Here is an 18,290-nt window from a genome sequence, read left to right on the forward strand (position 1 = left end):
AATTAGATTTAATTTTACAAATTATATCTGTCTACAACGCTCTCCAACTCCCATACGTATATTTAAACAGGTAGAGTTTACTATACCAAATCGTATTGCATTTGTCTGCACAGCTGGCACGTGAAATATATTTACTTATAATTTTAACACTTAATATTGTTTGAAATATGATTGGCTTCCTGTTAAGTTTCCATCCGGAGGTGTCAAGTCTGCGAAACGTGGTGGTCATGGAACGGGACCATTTCGTCCTAACCAGCAGTTGCCAGTCTGCTCTGTGAGCCACTGACGTACGTCTCTCCGAAAATGAAGTGATGCGCCATATTCTGGTACCAAACCTGCCGTAATTGCGCCAGTGTCTAGTTGTCAAGGTGAGAAAAAGTGAAACGCACTTGGTGTCCCATATGTTACGTTCATCGTGAAGCACGCTCTGTCCAGTGGTGCATATCATGATAAAGGTACAATCGATTCTGAGAAAACAGTGCCTCGTCAGTCCATAAAATGCTGAAGGAGTTGTGGTTCGGGCATGCTGTAAATTTAACATCATGTTGTACTGCGCGTATCACAGTGCGGCATGCTGGTTGAAATGAAGCAGAATGGTGCGTGTCGTGGAGACGTAATATCCGGTGTAATCGTCTGCTACCGTCCACAACCTAACCTAATCAATGTTGGAAAGATCTCTTTTGCCCCTGGATATATGTTTAAGTAGACACTATGTATATGTGCAGGGTCGTCGAGAAGGAGGAGAAACAGGGCGAAAACTTAGTGTTCCTAACTCTATAAATTGTGTTATAGAGTACTACATCTTACTAATAAGGAAATATTCTATATATTTCATTTGTTCAAAAAAGGGGTAAAAGGACTTGCAAGTAATAGAGAGGCATGTCCTACCCTCGGTCTTATAAAAGCTCTCGTCGGCCCTATATATGTGTATGTGTACAAATAAACACACATACATCGTTGTATTCTGTTTACAGTTCTCCATACTAATAATTCAATTCTATATACTATTGCTTACATACTATTGTATAAGTTTCAGATAAAGATTTTTCTGGTCATCTTAATTATAATAATTTGTTAATTGTTCTATTAATATATAACCTTTGTAGTTATATAGATCAAATACTATAATACAATAGAAGAGTTACAAGTACAAAATAATCTAATAATCTTAATGTTTGTACTTATTTTTTTGCCCGGGAAAGACCGGGCTTACCTGCTAGTTTTACGATATAATTCAGATAGAATCTCACAAAGGTTATTTCGAATCGTATGTAATATAATTTAATATAAATATCTATTTTCGTGAAAATGTATAAAATAATATATTTACTAGAAATTACTCATAAAACCTGATTAACAAATATTTTTTAAATATAAAAAATTTAGCGAAGTATACTACCATAAAAAGCTAATACTGCATTCCCAGGTAAATGTATCTAATGGACTACAGATTTTCTTCTTCATACCACACCTACATAACCATTTATAACTTCTTTGTTATACTTAGGTTAATGAGATAAACAAAATGATAAGAGCAAATACAATAAAAACTACGTGAAATACAACTTATTTGTTTGATAGCAAAACGAAAACTTTTTTAGTTGTATAATTATTAAAAGTCATTTTTGCTAGAATTAATATACGATGTGCCGTGATATCAAGTATCAATCATGATCTAACATCTTAATTTTAATGATCTAGCAAAAAACTCGAAGGATTAAGATATTAAACGAAGTATTATGGCCAAAAGATTTAAACGATTTCATCGTTGACTATACTCCTGAAAAAGAAATCAACGTACATACAAATAGCAAATCGAAAATACCTCGAATAATTGTTTTGAAATATCTCATTCGTTTTCATTCTTACTGTTTATATGAAGACTATGATTCTCTGCCTACTCTTCCGATTACAATGAAAAAGGAAGGATTTAAAAGTCTAACGGAGCTCCCAGAGCTCTCGGGTCTTACAGCACACTACGAACACGTTCGGAAAAATATTCAAGACAATATAATATTGGAGCCATCATTTATTTCTATCAGGAACCACGGAAGATCACTTTTTTTCCAGCTTGCACCATATCTTATTTTCGTTCGATATACAGAGGTGTAAGCTTGGATAAGAAACAAATAATAATTATCAACTAAAGATTGCACTTATAAAAGAGTTAGAATCCAAATTTTCTGTATTAAAACATAAGAGTAAATTGATTGTTAATTGACATTAAATAAACTGTAGCTTTGACACTTCGAATAAAATTCCCACCGGAAAATGTTTACCGGACCTGCTGTTTATGCTGATAACCGAGAGTTTTTATTACTATTATTCTAAGTCCAAACATTAGATAACTTAGGTTTTAAAGCTTTAAATTTAATCCAAACTTTTTGAAACAGAATTAATTAATTGAGAACGGTGATAAATCATATGCTGAAATTTTCGATAACCATATTACGGATGTCGAAACTATTGTTTACCTCCATTGTAAAGTCATATCAACATCGAAAAAGATAGAAAAAGAAGTTAATTTTTATAACAACGTTATATATTATTATATGAATTATTTGATTTTAGCACTTTAGACACGATCCCCATTATCTCCCCACCTTCTAGACTTTTAATCACCAAAGTTTAATATCATCAATCCCCCCTAATAAACAAACCTTCCTGCATAATTTCAGAAATATTCGACAAAAAGCACAGGAGTTATTAAGCTTCAAAGAGTGAACAAAATCGTGCCCCCCACACACATACATACAGAAATTACCCCCGAATTTTTCGACGTTTCAAGTTGTCCTTAGTCCAAAAATGATAAAAATATTAGGTATGTAAGTGATGATTTATCGTACGTAGTACAGCTTGTACATCATTTCCTATCCTCACCCCTATTATCCGATACCATTAAGGATAGATTTGTTCGTAAGAAACGTCGTTTTAACCGGCTATGTAGCTGTGATAATTAATTAATCAATTAATTATTCATATATGTCCTTTCTTAATCACGAGAACGGAGTCAGACGGACGACCAGCATGACATATTGTTAATGATGCACAGTACTAAAATCGAGAGCATATAAAAATTGCAGCTTGGCGTTGTGACGATGTCACAATAGACAAAAAAATAATATCTCTATCTGAAATATCTGCAAACACCAATTTTTCGGATTGTCACAAAAGAGCATTCCTTACTGACACGACAATCTTGGATGACCAAAATGCATCGGAAAACAGACAACGCGAATGCAGATATCATGCAAAATTGAATGGTATCTGCATTCACATAAAACGAATCCACCTTGAATGCTTTTATAGGAAATCAATTTAATAGCATCTCGAGATAAAAATCCGAAAAGAAGTATAAAATGAGCATAAATATTTATTTTCAGATATTCGACTATCATTGTAATACGATATTTCACAAAGAAAACTTTTTTTAAACTTAAAAAGAATTGTTTTTAGTTCTATATAACAGATAACGATCTAGTATGTTTCTTTTCTAGTCACAAATTAATCCACAGCTGCTGAACAGGCGCTTCTCTGTACGCTTTGCAAATACAAGAAGAGACCACTGACACTTAAAATATAAATTTATATTTTGTAAATAACATAAAATTATCGTATATATATTTAAAAATCCACCAGAATATAAATAAAGCGGCATATGATATATGAATGTTAGCCACTCAGATGCTAGTCTCCCACCTTCGAGTTCAAATCCGGCCCAAATCCCTGCAATTTATTATGGGCAGTATGAGTCAAGGTACCATTTCTCATCTCGCGACCTATGTTAGTCCATCTCATTGCAAGTAAGATCCACCCAAAATGGGTATAATTGTGGCTGATCATATAGCCTATAGTATATTAATTAATAAGTCAATATTATATTGTGACGTCTTAACGAAACAATAAATAACAGACTATTTCAACGTGTTTCTTGTGAAATAAATGTCTATAAAACCTATAATTTAAAATAAAATGTAAGACACACGCAAACAATTATACAATAAACTTATGAAACATCGTAGATTTATGAGTATGGATTTTTTAAAATGTACAGTACATTCAAACAGTGAAATATGAATATTGAACGTTTACGTTTGTTCATAAATGAATAAATTAAAAGTTTATATCAGTGGCGCGTTATAGTTTCATGGGATCGAATTAGAGAGTCCCATGTACAGTGTCGATTTCAGACATTTTTCTTTTGGAGAATTTATTAGGAAAATATTTTCTAATAAAAGATTGGTTTGGGACCATCTGTTGGTGGGGCCTCAGTCACTGCCCTTTTTTGCCCATAGAATAACGCGCCACTGATCTATATTAATTGATTAATAAAATGCCAAAAAGTCAAAAACAAATGATTGAGTACACAATATATTATTAATCTTCGTTATTTGTCTTTCTAATAGTTTCCTCTGACGGAAAAAATTTGACTTAATTAATTACATCTAATTACTGTAATTGTACAGGGTGATTCATTGGGGCTCTGAACAGTTATTTTGTTCATATTTGAATAATATGTAATGTAAAATATACCTTGGTCCGTAAGGAATGAATGTCTCATGGATAAGTTCCGTTCGTGTTTCATACTCATCTTTTCGTTTATACGAAGATATTTCACATAATAAGTGTTTAGTACCGAGTGAATCACCCTGTATTTACAACTTATTAGTGAATAGACATATCTATTCACTGTACTTAACGATCGAAACTGAAAGGATGTATACTACTACATAATAGTATTACATACCAATCTCTCCACAGTATCCCGTAAATTTACAGTAAAGTATAAATTTTTATTGAAAAAATAATAATAATAATAATACATTTCTTGTTCTAAATACAATATTTAGAAAAAAAAGTATGTTTTTTCAATAAAAATTTATGTATATGTATATAATTTATTGAAAAAATAACGCAGTTATGTTTTGAGCAGTGCGGATTCGACCAATAAAGTGCGGGATTAGGTAAATTGTTGTTAATAATTTGTGCATTTAATTAGTGTAAAACCAGTTTGAAATGGTAAAACTTCGCATACAATATTACTAAAAAGTAGTAGTTAGGCAGTAATATCAAAATGGCGTTGGGAAGACGACAAGAAATTTATATATAGCTATTTAACTTATAAAACATGTAATTTTTGCTTTATACTTATCTAATTATAACGATATTGTTACCTCGTCCTACGCAATTATGAGGAAAAAATCGAGTGTAGAATATTAATGAATCCAATAAACGGATAAAAGTAGGTCAGAATCTGGACTTAAAGTGTTATGAGGATGGAGGACGAAAAAAAGATTCATCGTTTGCTAAGATTTAGTTTTTATTTTTATATTCCATTCTCTTTTAATGGAATCTTACAATTTACAATTACGCGACTTAACTATTTTATTACATTGTAAACACATCTGTTTAAACCGTGTTAGCATTTTTCCTATTAAATACGTCCTCCGTTCAGTACGAATTCAAAAAGTATGGTATTTTTCAAAGAGAATTAGCCATACAAATCAAGGTGTTACAGTATATAACTTATAATTTATTTATCAATAAATAAATAACAAAGTTGATATTCTCTATGAAATTTTGAACTAACAGCATTCTCAAAAATAATAATTGGTTCCTTCTTTTCATATTTGATGTAAGTATTAAAAGAAGATTTTAATAACGTACCATTGGCATTCTCACTTAGAGTAACTGATGAAATGAAGTACTTAATACGACAACTGAAACATTACGCTATTATTATACGGTATTTAATTAAGTTTGCATCTACTCTACAAGGAAGTATACTTCAACCATTTTTACATGTTAATTAAGTAATTAATATTCAATACGCACACTCAGCATTTGTTAAACTTACAAGATTCCTTATTTTGTTTAATGACTGTACAGTAAAATTTATATTGTAATAATATAAAAATATGATTTTTACGGATACTAATAAATACACAACTTTTTAATTTCTTGCCAAAAGATAAAGAATGCAAATAAGAATGAACACGTGTACAGAAATATATGTTTTCCCAAATATAGATCTTAGCATTTCTATCGGCACAAGTAGATGCCAAAACCAGCATATGATCCATATTTCACCTCCTCCGGAATCCATTTAACATTGATTTTGTTAAAAGCTGGGCGGAAAACTTTCATTATAATATTTTTGTCTTCGCATTAATATAATTCTAATACCACAAAATTAAACGAAATTATATTCGTTGTACCATATACCCCATATTACTTTGTGGAAGTCTTTCCTGAATCTCGAGAACGGTGTAGATAAACAAAATTCAATATCAGATATGGAAAGTTTAGTGACAGTAAGCCCCGATTAACTATACGTGAACTTCCGATACAAACCGGAAGTTACGTTATTTCAATTGAAAAATTATTCCCCGAAAGGAGGTAGATAGATGACCGGCACGACTCCGTTGCTAACAGGAAAAGTATGATGTACAGGGGCAAGACACTACAGTACTAATTTGAAGTGGAAAGCATATATTTTAAGCTAAATAAATTAAAAATATGATTAAAAATTGCGAATAGTATTTATTTCAATTAACGTTTCGTATTCTTTAACATTGTAACTCATAACAAATCGCTTTTCGTGACTCGAATTTTTATTAGCTATTAAGATTTTATACAGTTGAAGACAAAACAATTTTATTGACAGAACAGAATCTCGTATTAATTAAATTATTTTAATGTTTATTCATTTGCATAAATACGATAATAATTTGATTAATTTTCCTACAGCTAACGGTATCATTCATTATGTACTATAGCATAGATTGATCGGTTATTAATTAAATAAAATATATTTTGAATCTCTTGAAATGGCAGATAATCGCTTATCACCATTTTTCCAAAAAATGGTGTGATAGGTTCTTTAAATTTAACCATCGTAGTGGCGTTAAATACTTAAATCTTTTCAGTTGTTAGAATAAAATTCAAATTATAATTTACTTCTTTAGTGTAGCTGTTTTATATCATTTCATTTCTCTTATCCTTCTCTCCCCTTAGCAAGTAGACAATATCATTTACCATCCAACCTGGGAGACATTTCAGAATCAGTGAAGATGGGGTCTAAAACTGACTAAACTTTGGTTATTTCTTTAAAATTTATTTATTTTTTTATCTATAAATTGGTGATATTATTTTGACGTGTTAATAAAATTGCTCCATTCAAAAATTAATTCTACAATGGAATATTACAAGCAGACCAAACAGGGAACAGTCCCCGGAAATTGATGATGTCTGGTCACCCTAATTTTAGTCATTATTTACATTACTTATGGGCTAGATCTAGTCACATTCGAAATGAAGTCGCATCATATACAAGGAGAAATTTCCGAATCAATCATAAATAGTTTTAATCATAGGTTATCAAGCTAAGAGGATCATTGACCACTATACGATCCAGAATCGAAAATGAGCGAAATTAACCAATAAGCGACCACGTATTTAAAGTAAAATGAACGTTAATTACTTAATCCACGACTGATTCTTGATCCTGGATTAAGAGATATTTCTCATTGTATTACCGCAACAGTATCGAGTCATAATACTCTAAAGCGCGAGCCAATTACACGAATTGGACGAATTTATATCAAGAGAAAGGGAACACAGTTTCGTGTTTATGGATTATTAATTAACACTTTATAGTGTGTGTAAATGTTCAATTACCATTGTCCCTATCATATTAGTTAAAACTATAGGCTATTTGTTCTTAATGTCTAATAAGATTGCTATTGGCATCTGTTTTTATAATGTCAGGATCATTGAATCTATTGATAATCGATCAGGGGATGATGATATAACAATATAATTCGTTTTTAATGATTCCGCAAGCAATATAATAGTGGAGTGTGTCTCGTATTCTATATATAATTATTAGAGATTGGCTTATATCACTTTTCTCGAATTCGAATTCGAATAGTAATTTAACCAGAATACTCGAATACCGCGAATATTTAGTAAATTTAATTACCTTAACAAGAATTAGAAAACATTCAAGATATATTCTGCTTCTTTCCTCGTCACAAATTAAACCAGAGGGGCTGAAGAGACTGTCGCAGTGGCAAACACAAGAGGACACGACAAAAATTAAAATTTATTTGTCCGAATTTTTAAAACACTGTTCTTAAAAAAACATTTACGATGGAAAAATATGGTTTTTCCATCGTAATACAATAGTCGTGTACGTGATACTTATTAATTATTCAAATATTTTTAGCCTAATTTTTGAGTTCGTTCCCCTTTGGGTATATCAGGATACTCCACTGTCACTGCACGTATGGAGCGATATTCGTAGTATTCGAGTATTTACTCATCAAACAAATAAGAACCTAAAAGATATTTTTTCTCATTTTATTCGTAGGCGAAAAGAAAACGTTAGTCACACCTTCCTATAAATGTACGGTTTTTAAGATTTTCGGTCGTTTTATAATGACCAAATATACTAGTGAAAACTCTGAGACTTAATTACTGATATTGCAGTGTTTATTCTCGACTGAAAACCTTAATAACTATCAAGCAATATTTATTATATTTTAGTTTGTTCATATCTATATTGAATAATTGCCATCAGAGATGCCTTAGGTTAGTACTATTTCAAGTTATTTTCGAGTTAAATTAAATTACATTCGGGTTAATCATTTATGTTTTCAGCGATTATCGATTACTTTTTATTGCTTTTTACTTAAAAATGCAGTTTATTTTCGTAAGATATTACTAACGTTTTCCATTGTCAAATCTGCATTTGATTCTGACAGGCATTAACATTCATGTTCGAGAATATTAAAAATACCATCTATATATCGCAAAAGACCTGAAGGTGACGAACAACAACAATCAAACAATACAAAAATCGGCTACATTAATTAATTAACCCAAAAATTATTGGCAATGGAAGTGATATCGACGAAAAGACAAAACATTTTTTATTAACTGATATGTTTGAAACGAGACAAGGATAAACAATCATTACCCTTAATTGTACCCCTTAAATGGTAGTTAATTAAAAATGATATATATATATATATATAGAAAAATGATGTATATTACTTAATTAACTACATTTGAAGACAAATAGTTTTATAATAATTACCTTTGTCACGTTTCAAACATCGTCCCTTACATTGTCAATGTTTTTCGGATTGATAAACATACGAACTAACGTTATAAGAAACAGACAATTAGCAAAATAAAACTACAAGCAATAGAGATTGTGTAGAGATTTAGTTGTCTACGTTAGGTTTTATTGTTAAGAATACACTTTAATTGGAATTGATTTTTGACACGAGATACCAACTCGTTATGTCTATAATGCCCCCACTTCATGATGGCTACAGCCATCATGAAGTGGGGTCATGGTTTTAAGACGAATGCTATACTATTAATACATATTAAATTAAATTATTTAATATAATAATTACAATTAATGATGAAGTAAAACGACACGTATACTTCAAAGCCGAAATTTGGTTCATTACAAATAACAGGTATAACTATTGTAGTGAAGAAGACAGTTTCAAATTTACAATAGTAGGCTTCGAAGTGTTTGGATTAAAATATCTAGGAGTAAAATATAGAACGTAATTCATAACGTATATAGAATAAAATCAAATGTGCTGCATGCTATTTCGGTAATTTCGTGGGAATACTTCCATTCAAAGAATTGGAAACATTTAAAAGTAAGAGATGAATTCACAATGGATTTTTTTCATATTGAACTGAAAACACTTTTGCCGTAAGCTATTGCTTTACTTCCTAAAACTGAATGAATAATCCAAGATTTGCTTCGTACTCATACAGTTAGAAAAGTAATAATTATTATTATTTGACGCAGCATCTGTTATATCACGGACGGTATAGCCATAGTATGCTGGATCCAGCGATCCAGCATTGTTTTTTTATCATGGCCTATGGCTATTCATCATTATTGAACTCGCACCGTTCCAGTTTTTTTATTGAGTCAACTGAATCAACCTTCTTCGTTTCTTATCGTTCTAAACTTGACTCGCTTCCACTTTGCTTCAATCTACTCCAATTTTCTGTCCATCTTTCATCTGTTTTCTCTACTTTTCCTAAGACTTCCTCTCGATTTCTTGCACGCCACTTCTTCGAACAGCAAAGATTATATATATTTTTTCATTCTTTTAAATAATGAATGTTACCAAATAATAAATTTATTGTTTCCAAATTACTACGTTCTTTGAGCCAATATACTGGTATTAATTACCTATTCTGTATGTACACCAATCGTACAGTACAAAACATTTTTATAGTGGAATTCGCGTGCATGTGATACCGATACGACACAATTCAAAGTTGTTAACGAGATGTATTATAATTAGTTTTAATATTCATAATTAATCCTTTCTATGTTTGATAAGTTACCAGATATTATCTCACTACAAAACTATTAATATTAATAATAATAATAATAATTAAATGGCATCTTGATTATAATAGACGACAGTCTTATTAAATACGAATCTATCTAATGAATTTTAATATATGATAATTTATTTAAGCTAATATCCGATTAGCAGATAAATGTAATTCGTAGGAAAAATGATTACGTGTATATATTTTTCACCATTTTCTCCCAATCAGAATTAGTCTATTGGAAGAAATCATTTTAAATTTACTCATATACCCAAATTTAGGTACTTCTGTACCAATTAGGACCAGAGATATATAAACTTGGCACGATCTTTCTAAGACAGAATGTATAATTAATATTGCTAATAGAATTTTTAATAAGAAATTTTTTTATAATTTTGATTTGTATTTTTATAAATATATAATATATAAATATTGTATTTTATAATAAAAATCTACCCATTAATTTTAAGTTTTTTTTTTTTTTTTGAGATGGAGTTTATATTAATAGTATTTTATTTATAATGTATATACTAAAGTTATAACACGGCTACATGTTATCTGAGAGATAATTTAAATAAATAACTGTAGTAACGTAAACATACGTATTTAATTTCTTAATCTTAATAGTTCCAAAATATAATTTCGAAAACCATAGAAAGCCATTCAAATCTAGAGCGAGTATGTAAATTCGAACTTTACAAAATTAGAATCATTTAAACAGTTTGTTAAAAGTGTTATATCACAGCATATAGAGGTAGTAGGCAAAGTGATTCGATCGATTTAAAATTTAACAGATAACCTTTGCACTCGCGGATGACGTTTAGATCAAGAACTAATGGTTACTCAACACGCTGTTTAAATAAGAATATTAGGACAGAGTTTTGCTCTGGTTTATTTTTAAATACGTAACTGTTCTTTTGATAAACTGAGGATCGTTAAAAAGAAAATGAAAATCATTCAAATTTTGTGAGATTATTTCTCAGGATTAGTCACATTATTATAAGACTTATTATTTTAAATATCTATTTACATTATTTTTAAAATTTTAATTTCTAAACCTTAATTATAATTTTCCATTGTAGTAAGATAAAATTTCTCAACAATATTCTTATAATATTACATGTATATGTATTATTAATCTATATTAAACTTCAAATTTTCAAACAAATTAAAGCACGAGAAAACAAATAGCTATTTTCTTCTTCTTTTTTTTTTTTCTCGCATTTTCCTCGCATAAAGACTGTCAAATAGCGCAATTAGGCAGCTGTGACGCTCAAGTTAACACGCCTACATTGTCTTGGGCGTGTCAGTTATTTCATTTCCTTCGCAATTTGGTCTAACAGGTTGTCACAGCGATTGTGATAGATAAATAGCGAGCACACGACCATTTCGCCTCCTACGAAAGAAACAATGACGGCCGTGTAGTTTGTATGTCTTCGATGAATATAATATATATATTTTTTTTTTTTAATAATTATTTTAACGAGAACAGCATTTGAAATTGTTCAATTGATGTCACTTAACTAATCGCATCACGATTTATTTTTATAGAAAATGAAGATTCGCCGACTTCACTTAACGTAAATAAATTCATCCGCTGACGAAACTATTGCAATATACGGTAATAATAAAACGCCTAAATTATAATTATAGTGTTTTAATTATATCGCAATCTAATAAATAATTTCTTTCTATTTAAAGTGAATTACAGGTTTTAAAGAGTAAACGAAAGCAAACGTACTCTCTAGACGGAATGACTCGACCTTGCCCCTGTTTTTTTCTCGAACACACCGTTGTTTGTAACTAGTTTCCTTCACCTGAATTTGGTATAAGTATAAGAAAAGTAAAACAAAAAAAAAAAACAAATTTAACTAAATAAATACAATATTCCATCAAAGAATTTAAACAATTTTGATCATCAGTTACATACGGCAAATTTGTATGTTTTCAAACTTGATTTTCATTCGCTAATGGATTTCTAACTTCCCGCAGGACTGAATAAATAATTTACAGCTGAATTATTTTCTCGGCTTCCTGGTACAAAAGAAGGGGGAAAAAAACCCGGCAAAAAATTTCTGATGACATCACATTCGGTATTATTAAACTCGTCTACACTACTCACCATGCTTCGCTATTTCCATTAATGCGAGTAACGAGCAGTCATGTTTTATACATGCTATCATCGTATGAATATTATCTTGGTGGAAGCAAATACTAGCTTCTGTCAGACTCATGGGTGTATCTCCGTAGCTGTACGGCACTATTACAAGCCATCTGTTTTAACTTCTATCGACTAATGACATCAGTTGTTAGTGACGTTAATAAAACTCGCAGAATCGCAAAGGAAAAGCATGTATTAACATCGATAATTTATGAATATTGTCTAAATAATATAAAAATTGATTTTAATACAATATCGATAATTAAGACGAATATAGACGTTTAAACATCTCACGACATGCGTAGGCAGAAGTTACCTATACCCTACATTCCATGTTTATGAAGTTTATGCTGCAATCAATTCTAATAAAATGACATTCTGTATGATAGTAATAAAATAGAAATAAAAAAGAAAATTCATTTATTAAAAATACAACAGCATAAAATTGATATTTTTTTCCTTTCACAACATTAAATCATAATCAATTATTATTTAAAAATAATTTTCTTGTATAACTTATTCGAATGATACATTTTAAAAGAAAATACAACCGAAACTTTAACTTAAAAAAACTTCTTCCTTAATGTTTTGACGGAATAAACTGTACACTGTACTTAAATGATTTAATACCTAAATAAAGCAAATATTTCTCTAGTGTAACTGCCAGCTTATTAGTTTCTAAACGTACGCAATTAATTTAACGATAATTAATATTAAAAAAAATGTATTTAAATTCGAACGAATTTTTGAAATTTTACGTATTTTTATTTAAATAAAAACGTAAATTCGATCAAATTCAAAACATTTTTGTAATTAAAAACCGTATAATGTAGAAGACGAAGGAATTTTAATTATTTTAATATATAATAAAATCCACGAGATGAAAACTCAAAATGAGTTTTAAATAACAGCGTAACGTTCTCAAATTTATATTTATTAATAAAATTTTTAGGCAAATTTCTTTTTAAATTAAATTATTTAAAAATCCAATTACGCATACCCTTTATATACGAATAATTCTCTATAAAATATAAACACCAAACACATTTTTTTGCAGATAATTCATTCTATAGGGGAATAACGTTGATACGGTCAAACACACACCGTTTAGAACACTTGATAAATTTCTATTAAACACAATTTTAACGAAAAATTCATTGATTATATCCAAATTTCATAGATAAAACGATAACCTTAACTAGGTTTGTTGAATATATTATATATATAAACTAAATCTAACCTTTAGCCTCAAACAGCAGATATTTTAAATTTACATCAACTATTTTAGTAACTGATAATATATGCTCTGTACATGTACACACAAACACTATCCAGCAATAGGTTGCTAGATGTGCGTGGTAATTTCAGAACAATTACTAAACAAGCCAGCTGTATACGATCTGACTTTAACACACGAACGAAATTCTTCCGACGAAATTCATCTGTTTCGTTTAAAGAATTTCTTTTAAAACTCGCCACTGTATCGATAATTAACGCGTAAAAAGTAATTTAGTAACGAATTTACTCACCGTTCCTTTCTGTTTTTTCCGTCATCCCCGGTACACGTTAATCCACATAGGAAACTTCTTTACGCGGCGTAAGAGATTACTTAAACCTTTACCGAAACACAAGTCAATTTTTATAGTATAAGCAGACGAACTAACACCAACGACTTTTTGATCGGATGCCAACCTACACAAAATACAGTTTCGCCGATACGAGCGCCACCGTCGGATCGTTGCTAGGTAACTAAACATCTTAACAATAGAGAACACCAGAGTTTCGCCGGATAACACATAAACAATAACAATTACATGTTTATTTCGTTTTTAAATACTAACTTACCGGCGTTCGATTAAAAAAAAATATATATATATATATATATACATATATACATAAAGAAATAAATAGTTTTTATTCTCAATTTTTCTCCCGCCAAAGTCATTATGGCATTTGAATTAGGTACTGTATTCGTATATACGCATGCAAAGAAAATTAAATTACTATTCACAGAATAAATTAAGTGTTGTAATTTCCTTAAACATTTTTTTTTAAAGTAATAGGAAAAAAAAGAGATTAAAACATTTACGGCAAATTGATAATTGCCAATGGGTACACGAATCCAAAAATGATGGTTGCGGCATCAAATAATATAGACATTAACTTTGATGTCAAGTATATCTTCAATGATTAATTGTGTCGTAACTATCAATTTATTAAATGGTAAGTCGGAAAAATTGAGATAAGTTATTAAATATTAAAAAGTATCATTAAATTATAATACGCTTACACAGAAGCGAGTTTAAAAAGCACTTAATTCTAAAACATACCATTTTATCGATATAACTTATTATATAATACCGCAAAATAAATTATTATTATTTTTTTTTGGCTATTAAAAATGAAAAGACAAATTAATGAATTAGTCTTTTCATTTTTGTATTTTGATTTATCGATAATAAACCCAGTCTATTCATAACAGAAATCTAAATATAATTCGTAAAATAATGCTATCTTTATATACATCATCTTGTACGTAAAAACAAAACGAAATTGGATATATTAAGAGATAATTTATAGGACTATTACAAATGCTCGATTACGAGAGAAAATTAAAAAAAAAAAAAAAATTCAATTTAATATTTTTGACACTGGTTAAAAATTTACGAAATTCTCTTCGGGAATTAAGAGTAAATACGATTATACAGATTTAATTGATTTACGTAATTGATACGCTATTTATGTAACAGAAGAATTCTACCGCTATTTAACAAGATCAAATACGTGATCGCTCATCACGGAAGTTCTTGGCTTCGATGGTTTACAATCGTGAACATCAGCAACTTGCATAATACATAATTTGCTTTTAATAACTTATAAATTACTAACATAATGCAAATTAAATTTTGCAAAAATCTATTATGTATAATTTAATATTACACAGTTAAACATACTAAAAATAAACATTTAAATATAATAAAATGCAGCCAATTTAAAGCGAGTGTAAAAAAAAAAAAAAAAATCTTAGATTTCTACCATTTAAAATAATACTTCCCCCCTCCCCTCTTTCACCCGACGTCTTTAAGCGATTATTCGGTTTCTTAAACACGTTTAAAATAACGCAATAACAAGCGTAAGTAAATATCCTTAATAGAAATCTAGGTGTAAGGACATTCCATTTATTAAGGTTATGAAAATATTTAATCATCCAATAAAGAAAAATGCTTTATTAATTTACCGATACGTACTGTACCATTGTTGTTTTGCGGTTTCTACCATTCCATTTAAGAAATTTCAATTACTGTATTCCCGAAACTGTTGGTTCATTTATAATTTGAAAATCTATTTTAAAATACGTAGAAAGGGATCTCCCATTAGCTGAGTCATAATAACCAGTAAACCTTGACTGGCGACCACCTGCATCTAACGATTAATCAGGTCAGCAGAAGGCCATCAACGGTCACGAAAAGATTTGACGAACAGGTGTTTGGATATACAGTTTCGTCCCGAAAGATACGTCTAATCGTGTTTTCTTCCATCATTATTCTAAAAAAAATGTGAATTTTCATCAAGATGATCTATTCGTCGTTTTTCTGTCAATAATTATTTTCTCGTTCAGTATTAAAAAACAATTATTACTATTATTATTACAGGGAAAGAATTTTTAAAATATACACGAGTAAACTTAAAACAATCGATACGTTTTCTTTTCAAAATGAATACAAATGTTCATAGTTAATTGTATAAGATAAATACATTTCTTACTATGTAAATAAATTTAACTAAAATAATACATTGTAATTGTTACAATACAATGCATTGTATTTAAATTCTAGATAATTGCACTAAACTACAATTTCAAAATTCTCGTTAGGCCTATTTCGAAACTTAGGCATATATATATATATATATATTATTTTTTTTAAACAAAGATAATGAAATTTTATACTATTGTACAGTTCGTTAACTAAATAATTTGAGACTAAAACACCTGGTATTATTTTATAAAATCACTCGCATGATAGAATAAGATATGACGAAAATAAGATTAGTCATTTGTAGGTTTCTTCAGTTATTCGATTTCTATAAACATTGTTAATATTATCAGTAAGACTTCAGATATTATATTCTGTAGTTATAACTATTACATAAATATGCATTAAATTAAGCATTTTTTTTTTTTTAAAGTTATTCGAATGAAAACAAGAGATCAATGTAATACAAAATTGTTTCACGCCATTATTAAATCTAAATTAAGGCTTTTTTTTTCGTATATGCTGAGGTAGAAAATGATTTTAATAATAAGCATCGTTCGACAGATGCTGGCAACTTTGCTTTTTCTTCAGTTGTTAGGTCATTTGATTGGGACAGAGAAAAAGAGAATGCGTTCGCGAATGCAGCAGTTTCTCTTAGAGACATGGCTGCAGCAAACCGTTTTCATCAGATCAATACAGCACAACCGCAGTCGAGTAAAATATTCAAACAAATTTAACGAATTTTTAAGCATTTCTGATAAACAATAAAAGTTTTTTTTAAATTAAAGCTTTAGCAAAAAAATAAAATAAGAGCGAATAACCAGTAATATTGATCGAATTGTTATTTGAAGTAACCGTAGACATTTGTGAATTTATTATTAACTTAGCGTCGGATGACAAGATGGTCTTAAAATATTTGGGTTCTTTATAGTTCTTGGTAGCAGACCCATGCACCAGAACCAGTACCGAGATGGAATTGGCAATTGGCCAATCCGAATTACTAAATCGGCAATTGGATGTCATGGCCCCGTATGGTGGTACCCGAGTGAATTACGTATTCGTATACGAAGCTAACCTTACTATTTCTAAACTTCACTTACCTATTTTACTTACCTGTCAGATGACACGTGTTGACTAGCACCTAGACCTGTCACTAGTCACAATCTGAAAGCGAATTGATTTTTTCCTTCCTATCCAACCCCAGCATGCCAGCAAATGGCGGTCGCTCCCTCTGGCCTGGATGCTGGAACTAACATTCACGTTGTCATGACGACGCCGTAACCATGACAACCATCTCTTCATCCCCTCTGTTTCCCCAGTTACCTCTTCAATCAATAGTCTGGTAAACACATAGGACTTTCTCGTCGAGTGGAAATTTTAGAATGGACGCTTTTTTAAACTAGATCTAGGAAGTTGTTGCATCTGGATTTTACATGATATATACACAAAGGTAACAATGTAAAAGATCTACGAAAATTCATTTCAGAAAAGAAAAATTCTTTCTATAATTTTTAAAACTAACTTTTCGGCATTATTCCCAGAAAATCATGCGCGAGTGTGTGTAATTTATACCAAGTATTTATAATTGACTTCAGTTAAATAAAACTCTTTTTAGATCAGGCTTTTTTAACACTATTTTCTTGTATGTGTATATATATGAAGTTCGATATTTAACTGAAATTTCACTTTCCTTCACAATACTAACGAAGTTAATTTGAGCATCGGTACGAGCAAGATCTCGGGACCAACTCGGTAGCCAATTAACAGAAAAATCGATCGATAAGACTGCATCCAGAAACGTATTAGAAATCAAAATTTTTTTGACAATTTACAGCAATCAAATGTCCGATTAAATTCGATCGGGATCAATCGATCCTTATTTGACATCCTGCAGGTTTCTATCCTTGGTGCCAATGTCGGTAGCGGGTCATCGACCTGCTACTAAGCAGCGAGCGTCCGTTGTACTGGATGCAGGATCGCCACCAAAT

At 30.1% G+C, this 18,290-nt stretch overlaps 1 protein-coding gene across 2 annotated transcripts in view; it reads right to left on the reverse strand.

Moving 5' to 3' along the window:
• sif (still life) overlaps positions 1–17,812 on the reverse strand; it is a 254,089-nt gene extending 236,277 nt beyond the window's left edge. Inside the window, exon 1 of one of the 2 annotated variants that reach the window (XM_067269986.1) lies at positions 17,416–17,812. The gene's annotated coding sequence lies outside the window, so the exon portion shown is untranslated. The remainder of the gene's footprint in view (positions 1–17,415) is intronic. The other variant, XM_067269987.1, reaches the window with a different exon arrangement.
• Between the last annotated feature and the right edge of the window lie 478 nt (positions 17,813–18,290).

The sequence above is a fragment of the Centruroides vittatus genome, unplaced genomic scaffold (assembly GCF_030686945.1).
Source record: "Centruroides vittatus isolate TY-2023 unplaced genomic scaffold, ASM3068694v2 contig_361, whole genome shotgun sequence".
Lineage (NCBI taxonomy): Eukaryota > Metazoa > Arthropoda > Arachnida > Scorpiones > Buthidae > Centruroides > Centruroides vittatus.